The following is a 20,822-nucleotide window of genomic DNA, read 5'->3' as shown; positions in this document are numbered from 1 at the left end:
CCAGTCCTATTCAGCATATTCAGAATGATCCATGAAAGGGTAAACAGTGAGGCGGCAACATTTGCAGATGATACAAAACTACTCAAGATAGTTAAGTCCCAGGCAGACTGCGAAGAGCTACAAAAGGATCTATCAAAACTGGGTGACTGGGCAACAAAATGGCAGATGAAATTCAGTGTTGATAAATGCAAAGTACCGTATTGTCCCGAGTATAGGCCGCACTTTTTCCCCCTAATTTAAGTCTTTAAACTAGGGGTGCGGCCTATAAGCGGGATCTTGCAAAAAAAAAAAAAACCAATAAAAATACTTTAAATCCCAGCCGCGGCGGGGAATCAGAGCGCTCTGGGCTGCCCGCCGTGGCGGCGAGCCCAGAGCCCTTTAAATCCCAGCCGCGGCGGGGAATCAGAGGGCTCCGGGCTGCCCACCGTGGCGGGGAGCCCAGAGCGCTTTCAATCCCAGCCGCGGCGGGGAATCAGAGCGCTCTGGGCTGCCCGCCGCGGCGGGGAGCCCAGAGCCCTTTAAATCCCAGCCGCGGCCGGGACTCAGAGCGCTCTGGGCTGCCCGCTGCGGCGGGGAGCCCAGAGCGCTTTCAATCCCAGCCGCGGCGGGGAATCAGAGCGCTCTGGGCTGCCCGCCGCGGCGGGGAGCCCAGAGCGCTTTCAATCCCAGCCGCGGCGGGGAATCAGAGCGCTCTGGGCTGCCCGCCGCGGCGGGGAGCCCAGAGCCCTTTAAATCCCAGCCGCGGCGGGGAATCAGAGGGCTCCGGGCTGCCCGCCGCGGCGGGGAGCCCAGAGCCCTTTAAATCCCAGCCGCGGCGGGGAATCAGAGCGCTCTGGGCTGCCCGCCGCGGCGGGGAGCCCAGAGCGCTTTAAGTCCCAGCCGCGGCGGGGAATCAGAGCGCTCTGGGCTGCCCGCCGCGGCGGGGAGCCCAGAGCCCTTTAAATCCCAGCCGTGGCGGGGAATCAGAGCGCTCTGGGCTGCCCGCCGCGGCGGGAAGCCCAGAGCGCTTTCAATCCCAGCTGCGGCGGGGAATCAGAGGGCTCCAGGCTGCCCGCCGCGGCGGGGAGCCCAGAGCCCTTTAAATCCCAGCCGCGGCTGGGACTCAGAGCGCTTTCAATCCCAGTCGCGGCCGGGAATCAGAGCGCTCTGGGCTGCCCGCCGCGGCGGGGAGCCCAGAGCACTTTCAATCCCAGCCGCGGCCGGGAATCAGAGGGCTCTGGGCTGTCCGCCGCGGCGGGGAGCCCAGAGCCCTTTAAATCTCAGCCGCGGCGGGGAATCAGAGTCCCAGGTTTTCTGTGGCTCCACCCAAGTCACCTACATTCAGACCCATTCCAGGGTAGCAGAAACAAGTCCAAACAAAAGTCCAAATTAATAATTCTTCTGCCCTCTTGGGCTACCGTTCTCTTCTCTACTTAAAAATCCTGTCTCAGGGCTCCCTCCCACAGGAGCCTACATTACTCCCGCTGTGAATTTCCCTCTGTAGAAAAGTCCTGCCTTCCCCCAGTCTCTCCCTAGATCTTGCCCCCATTTTTTCCAGGGCCCACCACGGGTACCAATCCTGTCCCTCTGGCCTTCCTTAGTCTGCCTACCCCAGGGCTTTCCCAGGGAGGGAATTCCTTATCTCCTCTCTCATGGGTCTTCCCTCCACAACTGAGCTCCCTCAGTTAACTTATTAGGCCTTGCTCTGCCTCTTCTGGCCAGGAGGCAGTTAATTAATCAGCCACCCTACAGATGCAGAGCATGACTAACTGGAGTGTTTGTCCCTTATCTCGCAGGTGATGGGGATTAAGCCCCATCGCACCAATCTAATCCAGGTTTTTAAACTATAATTTGAAAATATGAATTTTTTGGTGAGTTTGCACACAGCCTAAGATTTTAGTGAGAAAAATAGGCCTTTACAAATTGCATGTGTATATTTTCTTTAAGTTAAAAAAAGTTAAAAATTTAATTTTTTTAAAATAGCACCAAACTTTAAGGGTGCGGCTTATAATCAGGAGCGGCCTATACTCGGAACAGTACGGTAATGCACATTGGAAAACATAATCCTAACTGTACATATAAACTGATGGGGGTCTAAATTAGCTTGTTACCACTCAAGACAGAGATCTTGGAGTCATTGTGGATAGTTCTCTGTAAACATCCACTCAATGTGCAGCGGCAGTCAAAAAAGCGAACAGAATGTTGGGAATCATTAAGCAAGGGATAGATAAGACAGAAAATATCATATTGCCTCTATATTAATCCCTGGTACGCCCATATCTTGAATACTGCATGCAGATGTGGTTGCCCCATCTCAAGAAAGATGTATTGGAATTGGAAAAGGTTAAAAAAAGGGCAACAAAAATTATTAGGGGTATGGAATGGCTTCCGTGTGAGGAGAGAAAAGAAAATGGAAAAGAGATGACTAAGGGGGGTATGATAGATGTCTATAAAATCAGGACTAGTGTGGAGAAATTAAATAAGGAAGTGTTATTTACTCCTTCTCATAACACAAGAACTAGACATCACCAAATGAAATAAATAGGCAGCAGGTTTAAAACAAAAAGAAATATTTCTTCACACAACACACAGTCAACCTGTGGAACTCTGTGCCAGAGGATGTTGTGAAGGTCAAGACTGCAATACGGTTCAAAAAAGAACTAGATAGATTCATGGAGGATAGGTCCATCAATGGCTGTTAGCCAAGATGGGAAGGGATGGTGTCCTTAGCCTCTGTTTGTCAGAAACTGGGAATGGGAGACAGGAGATGGATCACTTGATGGTTACCTGTTCTGTTTATTCCCTCTGGGGCACCTGGCATTGGCTACTGTCAGAAGAGAGGATACTGAGCTAGATGGACCCTTGGTCTGACCCAGCACAGCAATTCTTATGTTCATGAGTAAATCTTGAGTGTGTCTTAATTTAACAAATGTACTCTCTTAAGCTTTGTCTACACTAGCACTTTTGTCGGTGAAAGCCCCTGACCAACATAAGTTTCACCGACAAAAGTGCTGTTGTGGACAGTGCTATATCGGTGGGAGATGCTCTCCTGCTGACATAGCTACTGCCACTCGGTGGGAGTGTTTAATTATGCTAACAGGAGAGCTCTCTCCCACCAGCACAGAGCAGCTACACGGGAGATCTTACAGCGGCACAGCTGCAGCAGTACAGGTCTGTAGGGTAGAAATAGCCTTAGGAAGGGCTGCAGAGTGGTACATGGGAAGCAGAGGAGCACAGAGCTACAGGAAGATAGCCACAAACCCAGTGCCAGGAACTGCTTTGCTTCTGTGTGTGTAGACTTTCACTGAATTCTCAGCCATCCTCAAAAAAATCATGGCTGGGGTAATATTTTCAAAACTTCTAAATCACTTGGAAGCCTAAATTCCATTGACTTGCACTGGGCATTAAGCTCTTAGGTGACTTAGGTGCTTTTTAAATGTTTACCCTAGATTCCCTAAGAGTCTTTAACAGCCACTCATTGGGTACGAAGATTTGCTGCTTTCCCTGGGAGAATCATCTCTGAATATTCTTGTACATAAAGTACTTTTGGGATGGGTGTTGGGTGAGAATGTTGGATTTAACTTTGTTGAAGAACTATAAGGACTGTTAGGAAGACACTATAGTGTACACTGTGCTTTAATGGGCTGGGGAATCATAAATGCATTATAGCCACTGCAAGTGACATAAACAGGGAAGATGAGCGGAAATGGTAGTTCCTTAGAAACTTGTTTGAGTCTCTGGGCTTGGCTACGGGCTTGGCTACACTTGCAAGTTGCAGCGCTGGTAGAGGCTTTCCAGCGCTGCAATTAGTAACCGTCTACACCTGCAAGGCACATCCAGCGCTGCAACTCCCTGGCTGCAGCGCTGGCTGTACACCTGGTCAGGTTGGGGTGTAGCGATTGCTGCTCATCAAGTGTGGACACACACCAGCGCTTTTATTGGCCTCCAGGGAATAAGGAGATATCCCAGAATGCTTTTAACTAAATTACTCTCTTTGTTTTGTTATGCAGCCTCTCTTTGTTTTGTTGTGAACTCCGATCGGAGCTCCATTGAACTGCTTATCTAAAAAAACAAACACTGATCACAGCAAACAGGAGCTATCTGTACCTGGCTGTGAACGATCAAATGAGAGGCAGGGAGTGAATGTTTGCTTGACAGAGAAACAGCGTTGGATGCAGGCTGTTTGCAATTAAGACTAAGGGTTCGTGAACATTTTGTGATTTTTCAATCCAGGAAGCTAACACACAGTGTTGGCTCCAAAAATCCACTCTCTCTATCTTCCCTGCTCCCTGTCACAGCGCACCACCCTCCACCCCCCTCTTTTGAAAAGCACGTTGCTGCCACTTGAATGCTGGGATAGCTGCCCATAATGCAGCACTCCCAACAGCGCTGCAAATACTGCAAATGTGGCCACACACCAGCGCTGGTAGCTGTGAGTGTGGCCACACACCAGCGCTGTTCCTGCACAGCTGCATGACCAGCGCTGTAACTCCCAGTGCTGCAACTTTCAAGTGTACAGTGCAGCTGCAATACTCTCTCTACATGAGACACTAGCTACTTTTACTTCTTGCACTTTGTCTATGCTACTAACATTACCTGTTGCTAGCCTGTGTCAGCAGTGAGTGCATCTGAACATAGTTTAACTGCAAGTGTTGCTGATGGCAAACCATGATCAGTAATGATTCAGAAAGCATCATTAAAGCTTTGTTCTTGGCTATACTTGCAATTAAACTATGTGCAGCACTGGTTCAGCTACACCAATTTCCGATGCCTGTTGTTGGCAGCAGACCGTTTTTGTAGCATAGAGCAGGCCTTTGAACATAGGGTGTAGCCATGTTAATTAATCGGTGATTGCAATGTAATTACTCCTCCCCCCCACATCATTATATGCAGGGTTAGTGACACATTGTGAAGGGGATAAATTGTAAAAGTTCCAGAAAGCTTCAGCTGGAAGTTTCCACCAGTCTGAGAAGATGGGTAAGTGGCAGAGAAGCTCAGACTGGTGGAGTCTCATGCAGAAATTCTGTTTATGAGGTAGGAAAATGTTCTTTTGTAAAACTTATGGATAACTGCAGGAAATTTCCCTGATACCCTTTTGAGGCTGTTTTATGTTTTTAGCTCACTTTTGCAGATTACTTATATGCTTGTTTGGGTATCTAAATCAAGTCTCTGTGGTGTTACTGTCTCTTTAAAATGGAATAAGCAGGTACATTGATGCAAAAAACAGCTCAGCAAAGCAGTAGCTAGGGGTCTCTGTGTAGCTACATTAGGCAGCAAAGTGGGAGACCCATGCTTAGATTTGAATTCAGTCTTCCACTCCTCCTGTCTGTAAATGACTTAATATTGCAAAGGAATGTGCTCAACCACTAGGGGTAAGGTGCAGGCCCTGTGACTTTAAACAAAGGAGATGTGCCTTATCCTCCATTGTGACTGCTACAAAGGAGGAGAGATTGGGAAATAAAAAAGAAACTGCCCAAGTGTGAGAGAGCAGGGAAACACCACTCTCTTCCATCCGAGGCAGTGTGACTGGAAAGTCCTGCTCTGGAGAACAGGTAAGCTTACCGTGGGAAATAAGGGGGAGGGAGAGCAGAGAGACAATGTTTTATATAAGGCACTCTGACTCCATTTGGGTGTTTCCTAATCCTGCCTTGCTTAATAATGTCAGTACATGAATGTACTGACATTAATGTCTAACTAGGCTTTGAAGTTAGAGCCATAAAGTAGAGTTCACGACATTGCGGCTCTTTGGCTGGAGATCATTGTCTGCAAGGCCAGCTACTCGGATCTGTTACGGGTTGAAGCCCTTTGACAAAAAGGAAAATCTATGAACACCATTTTTAGTACTGAAAATTTACAAATTTATGGAGAGTTTTATATGGGGAAAACAAGAAAAATTGTGGATACCCAAAGGCAGCAGAGTCCATTATTTTTTGGCACCTACAATTTTTGTCTTCTTGGCCCAATTAGCATTTGAGATTAAACTCCTAGGAATGGTTCCTGCCTCAGAAACATACATAGAGAAGTGTATATGCATTTTATACAGTATGGACCATGATTTTTTCAGTAAGGAGATCCCAGGCAGTAGAACAAGGAATCTCTCCACCTCCTGTCAGTGTATAAAAATAATGGCTGTGCCTACATGTCTTTTTCACAAGCTTTCTGCCCACTATACTACCACCAGTGCAGCTCCACCAGCAATGCTGAAAGCGTGAGCATGGGACACAGGGTTTTACCACTGTCTCATCTCGCTCTACTTGCAGCTGGTTTAGATGAGGAGGTTTATCAGACTCTGTGTTAGTGCTTCCACCATTCCACCAGGATGGCATTAATAGTGGGGAAATGGAGGGCATTCTTAAGAAAAATGCCAGTGTAGACAGGCTGAAAGGTGCTTACTGTGGAAGGAGTTGGTCTAGTGTTCACCCCCTTGTTTGGCTTTGCCATTCCCTGCTCACTCCATCCCAGCCCATCTGCTCACTATCCTCCTACTCTGTAACTGTCTGAACTACTTACTGCTGTGGGCGGTGCATCCCACTCTCTGAGCATTGTACTTGTGGGAGTGCACATGAGAGAAGGAGGGAGGAGCAAGTACACGTGTTTCTAATGTAAGGGCAAGAACATTTTGGGGGAGTGGGATGGATGTTCGGCTGGGAAGCTGCACTCCTTATCTTCTGAGATAAAGGTGAACCAAGCTGGAGTAGGCATGTGAGGTGTGTAGGGGCCAGTGTGGCCTGGGGCAGGGAGGAATGGCTGCAGAGAGCTCCAGTGCATTTGGAGTGATGCAGATGAGGGGGAGAGAGACTTTCCCAGTGTTTGACAGGAATATGTGTGCCTAATTTGTAGGGAAAACTGCTTTCAGAGAAATGTAATTTTGTATTTATTCCTCTGGAGACAGTAGAATATATGAATACAAAACAACTTTGATCTTTTCTGCTTTTATGTGTTCCTCTGAGTGTGGGCAGTACCGCCGATTCAGAGACTTTCAGAGACTAGCTGAGAGATGTCAGCCCTAAAGCCTGGTCATTTCAGGCAGGAAAAGCATCCAGAGTTGGGTGGGGATTAGGGGCAACTACCTGTAAAATCCCTAGCACCCAGGCAAGGCTGGAACAGCTGAGTAGATGAGAGCACAGCTTGATATTTCTTTAAAGCTGTCCGTGGCTGACAGAGCATCCACCCACAACACTGGCAAACAGCAAGCACTGCCTTGCACTTCTTCCCACGCTTGCAGCAGGACCAACACTGGGAGCAGCAACTGACGGTGATGGCCAACATCTCTGCTGCTGACGCAAGCCAATGAATTGCAATTCTGTCCAGCTTGTAAAGCAATGAGTTTAGGACCCAGTCAGTGTGTTTGGTCAGTCACTTCCTGACTCTGGGCATTCTCCCATGCTGCTAATGAGTTCCCTATGCAGTAATCTGCTTCCAAGCCTCTCACAGCTGCCAGAGGAAAACCTTTATTCAACAAAAATCCCCAAACCTGTAAATGTATTCATGATATAGCCCTTGACTTTGGGAGCTGAGGGATTCCCCAGTAGAAAACACCATAGTGCTAAAAACTGCAGGCTCTCAATCAATGCCATTGGAGAGCAGGGTGTGTGATCTTACAGAGCCTGTGCAGCCACAGAAAAAACAACTTCCATTAGAAATCTTGCCCTGGGGGTGGGGGAAGTGAGTAGGCTCCCCACAGTCCCCTGCAATTTCTCCTCTTGGGATCCTGCTGTAAATTGAACCCTGCACATGTCCGGTTTTGAAACTGGAACTAGTCACTCTCTGGCTGTTTTTTCTAAATCCACCCAAGGCATGAGAGTGAGTGAGTGAATGAATAGAACATAGCTTCAGAGCCTTTCAGTGCCCCAAGACTCCCAGCAAGCTGCATGGCAAAGCTGTTTTGGACCGCCTGCAGCAGCAGTTCTGAGTTAGTTGAAGGGCCTGGGTCTGGGTATGCATAGGCCCTTTGAAGCTAACACGCAAGGGATTGATGAAGAGTATTCCGCAGGGCTTTTTCCATCTCTGACTGTGAAGGGACATCATCCCTGAGGCTCCTCCTCACAAAGTGGAGCCTGTTTAGAGTGTACTGGGGCCCAAGTATGCGCCTTAAAGGTGTCTTATAAAATAAAAAGAAAAAACTGGTTTATATGTCTTCCTGCAGCCTCACAATGGATAAAGAAGCCGTGAAGTTATTTTTAAATGTTTTTGAGAGCTCGTAGTGCGAAGGTTTATAGTTGTGGTTGGGCTTGCTAAGGAATATGGGCATGCAAAGTCTGCGTTTCCCTGGATTTACTGGACTCATTGAAGAGCACATTGGGGGACTCAAAGGGATGTATTTGTAACATTCTCAGCCCTTAATTGAGGGTACAATTGAGGGTACAGCAGTTTAGAATCTGTAGCAGACTTCTTTTTTCTGAGTGCTCTCTCAGACATTTGACTTAAAGGTGACCTCAATGTAGATATATTTTTAAGTTGGACTTGTATCCTTTTCACTTCTTTATGATGTCTACAGAGGGACAGAATGTTTTATTTTTTAAAAAGTGTTTTTCTTCTTTTTTTATTGTATCTTAAAAATATCAGGGATGTCAAGTATAGTCTTCCCTGGTTTTGCTGGAGGAACTCCTTGGGAGGAGGGGCTCCAGTGTGAATTGGGAGCTCTCTCACTTTAACTGAAAGGCTGGAGAGGGTTAGCTCTTTAACAAAAACTTCCTTTCTCTGTAATGTGTGTTAGTCATTAGCATTAAATAGATGTTAACAAAAACAAACAAAATATTACAAAGTCCCTTTCTTTCACAGCTGCCTGACTTCTACTCCCATGGCTCTTGCGATGTCATTTCATTAGTTCTCTAGGAATGCTGGAGTTTTCAGGGCAGAACAAGATCGGAATTTCAAACATGAAGGGTTCATTTTCTATTCTTTTTTTTTATTTTTTATTTTTTTTAGGCAACAACCCAGCAACCCTGATACCTTGCTGTGGAAGGACAGCTTGTACCTACTTTATCCATATTCAAGTAGTACTCAAAGGATTGGAGCTCCTTTAGGATTGGAGCTCCTATAGTATAAATATACTATTATAGCTCTGAATAGTCTTCTTCTTCTTCTTCTTCATATAAATGTCTCATCCCTTTTGGAACACTGCTGAACTCATATGGCAATGAGTTCCACTGACTAACTGTGCATAGTGTCAAAAAGTATTTTCTATAATCAGTTTTGAATTTGATACCTTTCAGTTTCAATGAGTGTCTCCTTGTTCTTGTGTTATCGGACAAAGTGAATGGAAATTCCTGATCTACCTTCTTTGTACTGTTGATTATTTCAGAATGTTATCAAGTTTCTTCTTACTCTTCTCTTCTCTAAGGCTTTCTCTACACTGGACTTTTGTTAGTAAAACTTTTGTCATTCAGGGGTGTGAAAAACACCCCCACCCCCTGAACGATAAAAGTTTTACCAACGAAAAGTGCCAGCGTGAACAGCGCTTTGTCGGTGGGAGAGCTCTCCTGTTGACAAAGCTGCCATTGCTCATTGGGGATGGAAGTTTTTTGTCAGCAGGAGAGCTCTGCTACACTGCATATCTTTTAGCGGCATAGCTGTAGTGGCATAGCTGTGTTGCTAAAAGGTGCGTAGTGTAGCCATAGCCTTAGGTAATCAATTAGGGTTGCCCACTTTCTAATAGCACAAAACCAAACACTCCTGCTCTGCCCCCTGCCCTGCCCCTTCTCCGAGGCCACTCACTCCTTCCCCTAACCTCACTCACTTTCACCAGGCTGGAGCAGGAGGTTGGGGTGTGGGAGGGGGGTAACGACTACGCCTGGGGGTACAGGCTCTGGGTGGGGCTGGGGATGAGGGATTTGGGGTGCAGGAGAGGGCTCTGGGCTGGGGCAGGGTGTTGGAGTGTTGAGGGGGTATGGGCTCCAGGAGGGAGTTTGAGTGCAGTAGGCAACTTGGGGCAGGGGGTTGGAGTGCCTATGTTATGAAGCAGTTGCCTTGCACAAGTATTTATGGATGGCAGAATGGAACTTTATCTGGCATGGACTTGTAGAGCCTCTGAAATTTAATGGCAGAGTTGTTTCCTGGTAAATTGGAATCTAAGTTTCCATTTTTACTAGTAACCTTTTCTGTCAAATTAACCAATGATGCTGGGCTCTTGGATTCCCTGATGCTTTCAGTAATGAAGAGGATGTGTAATAGTGCCTGTAATGATAAGATCAAGTGTTTGATGCAACATATGAATGCGCTCATCTCACAATGTTAAGGTGCCAATATGCCTTGTTTTGTCAGTATCTATTTATCAGCAAAGACTTTAGTGCCCTCTTCATGTTGTCTGCTTTGCAAAGCATTGACTTTTGAGTGCTTTGCAACCTGCACCTGTGAACTTCTGCTGGGGGTTGATGAAAGGTCAGGGCAGTCAAGCCAGAATAACTTTTATTTTTACTCAAATGAGGGATGGGGAAAGAGTTGCCTGGTTTGAGAGAGAATTTCATTGTGATGGATTAACTTTCCCTTGAATGATTGTTTTATGGCACATCCGAATGAGAGATTGTAAATTGGCTGACAGCAGTGAACCCAACCAGTGTAATTAAAACCAGCTGTGTGGGAAGGGAGTTGGGAGGGGAAGCAGCCTCCATCTTCAGCTTTCCTCATTTGTGCTTCATTCTGACTAAGCTCACTCTGCTTGTAGTCGGGTGTAACATGCCCAGAAGTCTGAGATTCCTGCCAGGACAGAATTTATCCCTCCCATATGCTATAGTGCCATAAAGCTCTATCAGCAAAAGACAAAGTGAAGTTCATGAGCAGTTTTCCAGGCCCCCCTGGTTATAATGTCCCAGGCATGTGCTGCCATGCAGTGATGAGAGAGGATTCTGTGGACCTTTGAAAATATATTACTGGATTGAATTTTTCCATTCTCATACTTTGCTCTTCTATGATCAAAACCATGTGAATATTTCCTTTGGTGCTTCATCAGTAAGCATCTCACATTAAAATGGAAAAGGGGAATACCTGTCTGCAGACATTCTAAGCCACATCAGTGCAGTGGTTTGCTTTAATTACATATTGCACACAACCCCTAGCTTCTGGAAGTCTACTGTGCACTTCTTCCCTCAAGTCATCTTTGCTGTGTGTATTTATCAGACTGGCTGTCCTCCCAAGGAAGATAAGACTCCTCATCCAGAATTTCTAGTGATCTGCATGAAAGTGCTCCTCTTGGGATCTGTTTTGACTCCATGTTCAGTACGTGTGCTGCCCTGCTCCTGCAGCAAGTATTAAAAAATAGAGACAGCCTTTGGGTATGGCTACACTTACAAATCTGCAGCGCTGGTCGTCCAGCTGTGCAGGGCCAGCGCTGGTGTGTGGCCACACTCACAGCTACCAGCGCTGGTGTGTGGCCACATTTGCAGTATTTGCAGTGTTGTTGGGAGTGATGCATTATGGGCAGCTATCCCAGCATTCAAGTGGCAGCAACGGTGCTTTTCAAAAGAGGGGGGTGGGGTGGGGCGTAGTGTGACAGGGAGCGGGGGGAGAGAGAGAGAGTGGATTTTTGGAGCCAACACTGTGTGTTAGCTTCCTGACTTGAAAAATCAGAACATGTTCCCGATCCCTTACCCTTAACTCTTAACTGCAAACAGCCTGCAGCCAACATGACTCCCTTTCTCCCCTCTGCCCCCGCTGTTTCTGTCAAGCAAACACTCACTCCCTGCCTGCCTCATTATCTCATTTGATTGTTCACAGATTGATCACAGCAAACAGGAGCTGTGTTTGTAGATAAACAGCTCCAGGATCAACAGAGCTACAGAGCTCAGAGTTCACAACAAAACAAAGAGAGTAATTTATAAAAGCATTCTGGGATACATCCTTATACCCTGGAGGCCAATCACAGCGCTGGTGTGTGGCCACACTTGATGACCAGCGCTGGAATCCTTATTCCCCATGCTGAGTGAGGTGTACGGCCAGCGCTGCAGCCAGGGAGTTGCAGCGCTGGAAGTGCCCTGCAGGTGTAGCCACTTACTAATTGCAGCGCTGGTGGAGGCTTTCTAGCGCTGCAACTCGCCAGTGTAGCCATACCCTTTGTGGTCTCCTTGCAACTCAGTTTCTTAAATATTATTGTGCATCTTTCTAAAGTTGTCAGAAACACTTGCCAGGAGCACAGCTCAAGGCACTGTTGTAACCCCAGCAAACACAGTTCACCAACCTGGTCTAGTTAAAGGTAGGCAAGGCATTCTTAGCTCCTTCCTCAGACTGTCTGGGCTTCTGCCTTAAACAGTTGGGTAGGTTTTGCTGCAAGCTGTTGAACAACTGCTGTTTGTCATGGGTGAGTGACCTATTCCCTAAGTATTCCTTAGCTACCTCACAGAGGGCTGTGTAATTTTTTTATGAAGCACTTTGAGTTTCTTGGATGGAAAGAGCTATCGAAGTGCAAAATATTATTATGATGTACTTACATGTACTGCTTCAGAAGACCATGTTCTTCCATTCCTGTTCCTTGTCTGTTCTTATCTCTATTTGGCCTACTTTTTTTGGCTTTATTACATTTACTCTTTCACCTTTGTGGTTAGTTTTTTATTACTGAGCAGAGGCCAACTTTCCTGCTACAAAGGGAATAATTTAAATTGTTGTCAAACATGAATTTTGAGTACTAGGAAAGCTTTGTCTAGAGCAGGGGTGGGCAAACTATGGCCCATGGGCCGGATCCGGTCTGCGAGCTGTTTTAAGCTAGCCTGAGAGCCGCACCATGCAGCTCAGCCCCACTCCGGTGCTCTGGCTAGGACGCTGGGTCGGGGGCCAGACCCGCTGCTCGGACCCGCTCTGGTGCTCTGGCTGGCATGCTGGGTTGGGGGCCGCACCACACTGCTCGGCCCCGCTCCGGCGCTCTGGCTGGCATGCTGGGTTGGGGGCCGGACCACGCGGCTCAGCCCCGCTCTGGCCAGGGTACAGGGTCAGGGTTGCACCACGTGGCTTGGTTCCACTCAGGACGGCGCGCTAGGTCGGGGGCCACACCACGCTTGAGGTAAGAGCTGCCCGGAGCCTGCACCCCTGAGCCTCTCCCATGCCCCAACCCCCTGCTCTAGCCCTGACCACCCTCCTGCTCTCCAAATCCCTTGATCCTCTCCTCAGCCCCACCCCAACCCCAATTTTATGAGCTTTCATGGCCACCATACAATTTCTATTCCCCAATGTGGCCATTGGGCCCAAAAGTTTGCCCACTCCTGGTCTAGAGGCTCAAATGGCTGAGGCAAGGGGCTAGGGTATCCCTTGCCCCCATTTTATTGGTGCTTCTGCCTGTCTGCTGTGGGGAAAAGCTGTTCAGTGGGTTTGGATTAGATGCAAAAGCGATATTGAGAGAGTAAAATTCTGTGTTCCCTTGGAACAGGAAATGATATGCAGAGGCTCAGACTCAGTTTGGAGTGAGAAAATGACCCTTTACCTTATAACTGCCTGATATTATGTTCATCATCCCCTTGTCTTCTCTGAGGAGCTTCAGGAAAGCCAACCAAGGTGCTTCTGCCTGCTTAGATATAACCTTTCCCCAACCCACTGTCTGGAACTGCAGGGCTAAACACATTCATTTATTCAGCAGTTGTGCATGTGTGTGTGTATTTTCGTGTTCCCTGAAACTTTCCATCTAGAAGTTGCTGTGCATTTAGGATATGATGACTGCACTAATGAATTCATCAATCACAATAATCTGATTAAATTGATGGGGGAGAAGGAGAGTGAGCCAGCAGATGATATAAATAGATTATTTTAAGATATAAGAGATACCCAATTAGCGACTGACTCACTCAGCATTTAAATGGAAGTGTTGCACGAGAGATTTACTGGTAACCAACACAATAAATTACACTCTATGGTTTCTTGGCTGAGAGTGCCACATGCAGGCTGTTAGTGGGACCCATAAATAAAACAGAGTGGTGAGTTACTGTAGGGAAGAGACACCAGTTCTATATTGTCCTGTTTTTATAGGCATGTGTGAAATGGGTAGGATGTTTACAAAAGGAATGGGGGTGAGGGAGACCAACATGGATGTGAAGTCTTGTATCAGACACTGTGGCAGCACCCGGGGAGAAGAGTGGAGAGCACACAAGACTGTAATTGGAAAGAGTATAGAATTGTTTGCCCCTGAGGTTTTGAAGGTCAATCCTCCAGAGGACAGAGATAATAGAAAGGAAGCTTTCTGTCCGGAAAGCATATGTTTTTGTGGAGATTACACTCTGTATAGATTAGGACTTCTGGGAGGGAGGGAATGGAAAGATGTGGCTGGAACACAGGACCATCTGCCAGTAGCTTGGCATAGTCATTCCATTAATGCGAAGCTTATTAATGTGAGTCCAGCTGAGGTAGACCAGGGAGAGAGCAATAAAGGCAGACAACTCTTACCCAGTATCCTTTAGGGAGGGGAAAGGTTTGTTTACATGCTCTGTTCTGGTAACTTGTAAGATGTGGCTTTTTTAGCAGAAGCTTTGGTTGGAAGCTTTTAGTCTTGTCCTTGCTGAATTCAAGGATGTAGAGTGGGGTTTGCTGCAGGGGGGAGAAGTTTATATAACTGGTTTTGAGCAGAGCACTTGAACTGGGGAGGAGGAGCTGGGTGAAGGAAACTTGCCAGATGGTATGTGTGTGTTACGTTATTGCCTTTCCCTGTGGGACACTTCTGAACTTCAAGGTGCCCTGTATTTTCTATTCTGCCTTTGCTGTGGTAGTAGAGGGTTCAAGAAGAGGCCAGAACTTTCAGAGAACAAACCAGGGGGTCCTTTTGGGGGCGGGGGTGTGGATAAGGGTCAGGGGGCAGTTAGGGGACTGGGAGCAGTGGGGGTTGGATAAGGGGTGGGGTCCCGGGGGGCGGTTAGGGGCAGGGATCCTGGGAGGGGACAGTCAGGGGACAAGGAGCAGGAGGGGTTGGATGGTTGGGGGTTATGAGGGGGGCAGTCAGGGGGCAGGAAGTGGGAGGGAGCAGAGAGGGGGTGGGGACTAGGCTGTTTGGGGAGGGATAGCCTTCCCTACCCAGCCCTCCATACCGTTTCGCAACCCCGATGTGGCCCTCAGCCACCCCTGTTCTAGGTAGATTTCAAGTTGTTGGTGCCAACCATAAAGCACTTCGTGGTTTCAGTCTTGGCTACTTGAGAGGTGACACCCCCTGCCCCCCTCCTGTGCTGTTGCAGTTTTAATAAGGAGAGGTGCTTGAGCTAGCAGTCCCTTTATTTTTGAGAGAAGAGGGCAGTGGAAAAGTGTTTTCCATGAAAGCTCTTAGACTCTGGAACTGTCTCCCTCCCTCAGACCATCAGAGCCTGAATTTGTTCATCTTCAGGACAGTTCCCAAGCTTTGAGTATGAGGTAGGCTGTGAGGGATGGGCTTGTCAGGGAAAGAACATTTTTATTGTATTGCTATTTTTAAGTCTGTGTTGATTTAGTCTGTGTCTCTTATATATTTGTTCAAACACAAGAAACAGGTGCTTTCAAGAAATATTAATAAATAGAAGAATGTAGTTGGAAAGTGAACTTTTTTACTCAGTCAATCAATCCCCTTGGGCCTTAAATGAAGGGAGCTAGGCTGTTCATTGGCTTTCCAAATTCTCTTTTAATTATGAGTTCCAAAGAGGTGTAAGAGAATGTACAGAGTCATCTGAAATCTGATTTATTGCAGAAATGAGAATGGCTTGTGTTTGGACCAAGAGAAATAATGATCTACTTTTAAAACTTGTATACTAAGCTAAGCTTGCTTTGCCACTCACGTGTAATGCAGTGTGAAACTCATGCCAATAAAATTGTTATAACAAAGCACACCATTAAGTTTATTCTCACAGCGAGCACACCATTAGGTTTTTACGCACACACATGAATATACGTACACAGTACATTCAGGGCCTGATCCACTGCCTGTTGAAATCAGCAGAAAGAGTTCCATTGACTTCAGTGGGCATTGGCTTAGGTCCTCATTTGGCTGCCACTATGGAAAATGTTAGTGTTTTGCATCATTCTGGATACAAATTCATTTCTTTGCAGTATTTATTTCACCTACCTTAAAATGGGAACTGTAAGTTATTTGACAAAGTGGCCAAAATGTTGTGTTATCGTTCACTGAAATGCTATTTTTACAATTTTCTACAGTGATGATACTGACCCAGTGCTTTCTAAACTGACAGCTCATGTTTTTTCTCCAGTAGTGGAAGGGCACACTGCGTCAGGGCTTTGGCCCATTCTACAAAGAAAGGAAAAGGGTTTGCGCTTAGTGCAGCCATAAGGGAACCTCCAGCTGGCTAGATGCCTCTCTTAAAAACACAAGTGTGGTCTTCCCCAGGAAATGAGGCTCAAATAGGATTGTGTATGTAGTTGATCTCTTGGGAAGAGAGAGAGAGAGAGAGAGAGAGCGCGCCTATCAGTAATGTTTAAGTGAAGCTGAAATATCAGCTGTCTGCTTGGAAGCCAGTGGAATTTGATCACTTGATTGACTGACGGTGAGAGGACAGAATGAAATGGAGGAAAAGGAAGCAGGAAGGTAGCAGAGAGTTTCTACCTTGGGGGCTGAGGAGATGATGAAAAAGAAAGCAATGGATAGGAGCAACACATCTCGAAGAACAACAATTACTACGGTGAGTAACCGTCTTTTTCCTTAGGTGCATAGGGGGGAGGGATAGCTCAGTGGTTTGAGCATTGGCCTGTTAAACCCAGGGTTGTGAGTTCAATCCTTGAGGGGGCCACATAGGGATCTGGGGCAAAAATTGGTCCTGCTAGTGAAGGCAGGGGGCTGGACTCAATGACCTTTCAAGGTCCCTTCCAGTTCTAGGAGATTGGTATATCTCCAATTATTACCTTTTTATTACCATTACAGCACAAAAAATCCATAGTCAGTTATATGGTCCCTAAATATGCTGTAAAATTCTGTGGACTGCTTTCTCCATCCAGAAGCACTGCACAGAACTGAGTGCCTGCATTAAGAATGTTATATGGAGCTAGTGCTGTAGTGTCTTGTTATGTCAGTGATTCTCAAACAATGGACAACAGAGATACTTCAGTCACAGTTGTGAAGCATCTGTCAATCTTCAGTCATTGACTGCAATAAAATACTTGTGGCTGGCCCGTGTCAGCTGACTTGGGCTTGGGTGGCTAAAGTGCTCGCGCTGGAGCAGGGGAGGGTAAACTACAGCCCGCAGGCCAAATCCAGCCCATCAGGGCTTTCAATCCAGCCTGTGGGATTGCCAGCCTGCGTGGTGCAGCGGGGCTAAGTCAGGCTCCCTGTGCCGCTCCCGGAAGCGGCCAGCACCACGTCCCTGTGGCCCCTGGTGGTAGGGGTGTGTGTGTGCGAGGGCTCCGCAGTAGACATGCTGGCTACTTCTGGGAGCAGCGCGGGGCCTGGACAGTCAGGGAGCCTGCCTTAGCCCTGCTGCATGCTGCTGCTGGGCCCGAGCCTGCACCCCAAACCCCTCCTGCACCCCAACCGCCTGCCCTGAGCCCCATAACCCCCTGCCTTGAGCCCCCCCCACACTCCGCACCCCCTGCCGCACCCCAACCCCTTGCCCTGACCCCCCTGTCGCACCCCAACCCCAACCCCTTGCCCTGAGCCCCTTCCTGCACACCATAGCCCACACTCGCTCCTGCACCCAACCCCTTGCCCCAGCCCTACATTCTTGGCCCTGCATACAATTTCCCCACCCAGATGTGGCCTTCAGGCCAAAACGTTTGCCCACCCCTGGACTGGAGCCTTGGCTCTGGGACCCTTCCCCCTTGTGGGGTCTCAGAGCCTGGGCTGTAGCCCGAGCCTGAATGTCTACACTGCAATTGTATAGCCCTGCTGCCCGAGCACCGTGAGCCCAAGTCAGGTGACATGGGCCAGCCATGAGTGTTTTATTGCAGCGTGGACATACCCTGAGGGTTTCCAATTCTGGAGGCTTTTTTTTTTTTTTTACCAGCTAACCTCAAAACCCCTCTGCACTTCCTTGCACCTTGGGTGAACATTTTTCAGGTGCTGCTTTCCTGTAAATTCACTCACAATCAAATTGTCAGAGTCCGAAGCCCACAAAGAGAAAATAAACAGCACAGATCTAAAATGTGGGGGTGCAGCCAAACACCTGCACCAAAGGCATTAAAGGAAATTTATGTTCATATTGTCTTCTTAAGACTATCCTGGTTACTTTTTCATGTAACCAAGCTCTGTAGGTGCCTCATGGAAGGTGTGGAAAGAGGAACAGCTGGTTGGGTGGTGGGATGGTCCACTCAAGGATCTCTGTCCTAAGAAGTAATCCATAATATGAATAAGTTTGAGGAACCATGCTGCTAAAGTAATGAATCTCATTTGAGTGGAGTTGGGTGCCAAAGTCCTCTATATCAGCATAGGTAGAAGTCAAAAAGGATAGAGAGGTAGAGGTTTAACAGGTGACTTGGATGGTTTTCCAAGAATTTTTAGAGGAAACCAGAACCTTCCTTGGATTGACCAGTTTGATGTTTCCAGTAGGTTGCACAAGCAGCTTTGGCAGTGATGCTGGCACCTCTGTCGCCAAGCATGGGATAGCTAGGAGCCTCCAGGGGAAGATGGAACAGACTGTTTAGCTCTTGTGCATCCCTCGCCATCTGATTGTGCAGCAGCAGCACCTGCAGCGTTCCACACCAGGAGCTGAGCAGTGGAGGCATTTCAGGAAGCAGCTGTAGAGAGGATCAGAGCTTTATAAAGCTGAGTGGGGAGAGAAAGATCAAGTCAAGCCTGAAAGCATGAGCCTGGGTGAAAACCCAAGGATCTGTGCTTTGTTCACAGGGAGTGAGGGTTGTCACAGCATGGGAAAGACAAATTGAGTAAGGAGGTTTAATTCCCCCCCAGCAGGAACTATTTCAGATTAATCTGTTTTTTATACTGCTTCCATTTCCTTCCTCTCCTTTATTCAGAGGGGCACCGTGCCTAACTGGCTGCTGGTGTGGAAGCAGCAAGCCCACTACCCATGTTCATATATGGAGTTTCTGTCCATTCACCCAACAATTTGGGCCCCAGATTTCAAATATATTGAGTTTCAAACCAAGGGTCCTTTTAACCCTGGCTTTCTGCAAGTGGGGACAAGTGCTAAATGTTGGGAGGTTGGGTTTTTTTTGAAGCAGTTTCTCTTCTTGTAAAACATTTTATCCTTTCAGCTTGTTACGCTGTTGCCTTTGGAATTTTTACTATGAAGTTGATACTTGTGTACAAGGACACAGTCCTGTGAGATTTGGTAACCTTTTGGGCACTCATTGGTGCTCCCTGCACCTGGATCTCTGATTTAGACTTCAGTGTGTAGCAACGATGACTCACACTGTTTAAACACTTACAGTTGAATTGAACCCTGGCATAAGTGAGCACAACTCCACTGATTTCAGTGTAGAGGGTGCCCCTTTACATCTAGGCTGACATTGCTTCTGTGATGTGGTGTTTTGTACCTTGCTTTTGGGGGGGGGTACATGGTACTGTCCTTTCTGTATGAGATAGCCTTTTGTGGGGACGAACATCATGCTCCTTTACTAGAGAGCCCTTTGTAAAAAATTATAACTCAAGTGTCTCCAATTCATGTTGTAGACTTCTCTGCGGGTTAAGTGAGGAACTGTCTGTATGATTTAGGTCTGTCTTCCCATCCCCTTAGACACTGTCAACTCTGGAATCTCCCGTGGAAGGCAGTGTGTGCTTCACTTTCTGATAAAGGATACAGATAAAAAGGTGCATGAGGGGCTTAATTAGGCAATACAGTCATGATCAGATAGTGATAATGATAAATAAAAAATGCCAAGAGGGCATCATGTGGAATTAAAGCCTCTGACCTAATCAGCTACCTTTAAAGAGGGGGCGGATTGAGAGAGAGAGAGAGAGAGAAATGAACAAGCTTCCAGTTCTTGAAATTCCCGGTGAGAGCCTTCTGTTTCACTGCATGTAGCTCGGTATGTGCGCCAGTTTAGGTGCAAGGCTTCCACACACACAACTGTGGTGGGATTAAATTCATGTCTGTGGGAGATCAAATCATAGGGTATTTTCCAGCTGGGCTCTCTAAAAACGAATCTTCTGCTATAAATATAGGAGAACCAATATGTGTTAAAAACGCACCTGTTTTCCTAGTGTAGACATAGCCTCAGTAACTGTCCTAGGAATGATGAAACAGCATATTGTCAACATGGACATCTTTGGTTTCTCTGATTTGTGCCAAAGCCAGGACATTAGGCTATGTCTACAGTGCAGTGGGAGCCCAGGTTTAGTGGTACTCAAGTGAGTGGACCCTGTGTTTGAGAACGCAGAGCTTGAGCATGTATACAGACTGCCAATCCTAGGTTAAGAATATTTTAACCAGAGCTCAAAATCAGGGCTCCAGAATCCACTCTGCAGTATGCAGATCCAAGTCCAAACAATTGTATCCCAGCCTTCCTAGTTCCCTCTCAAAATGTGGCCGCTCTAGCCTTTTGTTCATGGTACACTGGGAAGACTTGACTGTCCACACCACAGGTTATGGGAAGTTTGAATAGCCCGCCAACACATCCTGCTGAGCCATCATTTTGATCTGTGTACCATCAGCAACTGCAGCCAGCTGAATGAATTTGTCACCATTTCAAGAACTCCACTTGCTTGGGCTGTGGCTCCTGTTTCAGAACACAGGCAGAGCTTCTAGGAGATGCTGGTGGCAGTTCAGTCATGTTTCTGACCCACCAAAGGCACCTGACAGAGCTAATATTGGAGCAAGAGGAGAAAGATGCAGACATGACTGACTTAAATTGACTGATACTGCTTGTGACACTTGGTATAGACACTGATTCCCCCTACGTAGATGGTCCCTGCTGGAGAAGGACCACAAGCACAGACTGGTGGGTTCACAGCATCATGTTGGGATGACCAACAGTGGGTCCAGAACTTTCGTATGAAGAAAGCTACA

At 47.1% G+C, this 20,822-nt stretch overlaps 1 protein-coding gene across 14 annotated transcripts in view; it reads left to right on the top strand.

The window, feature by feature from the left end:
• The window catches only part of NDST2 (N-deacetylase and N-sulfotransferase 2), a 271,555-nt gene that overhangs the window by 139,047 nt on the left and 111,686 nt on the right, over positions 1 to 20,822 (top strand). For 2 of the 14 annotated variants that reach the window (XM_045023111.1, XM_045023103.1), the window contains exon 1: positions 5,342 to 5,531. The exons of 6 other annotated variants lie outside the window; for them this stretch is intronic. The gene's annotated coding sequence lies outside the window, so the exon portion shown is untranslated. Of the gene's footprint in view, positions 1 to 4,902; positions 5,014 to 5,341; positions 5,532 to 12,020; positions 12,272 to 20,822 lie in introns of those variants that run through there. 6 more of the 14 variants (XM_045023114.1, XM_045023099.1, XM_045023098.1 and 3 more) reach the window with 5 other exon arrangements.

The sequence above is a fragment of the Mauremys mutica genome, chromosome 7, assembly GCF_020497125.1.
Source record: "Mauremys mutica isolate MM-2020 ecotype Southern chromosome 7, ASM2049712v1, whole genome shotgun sequence".
In the NCBI taxonomy this organism is placed as follows: domain Eukaryota; kingdom Metazoa; phylum Chordata; order Testudines; family Geoemydidae; genus Mauremys; species Mauremys mutica.
This window is presented reverse-complemented; position numbering and strand designations above follow the sequence as displayed.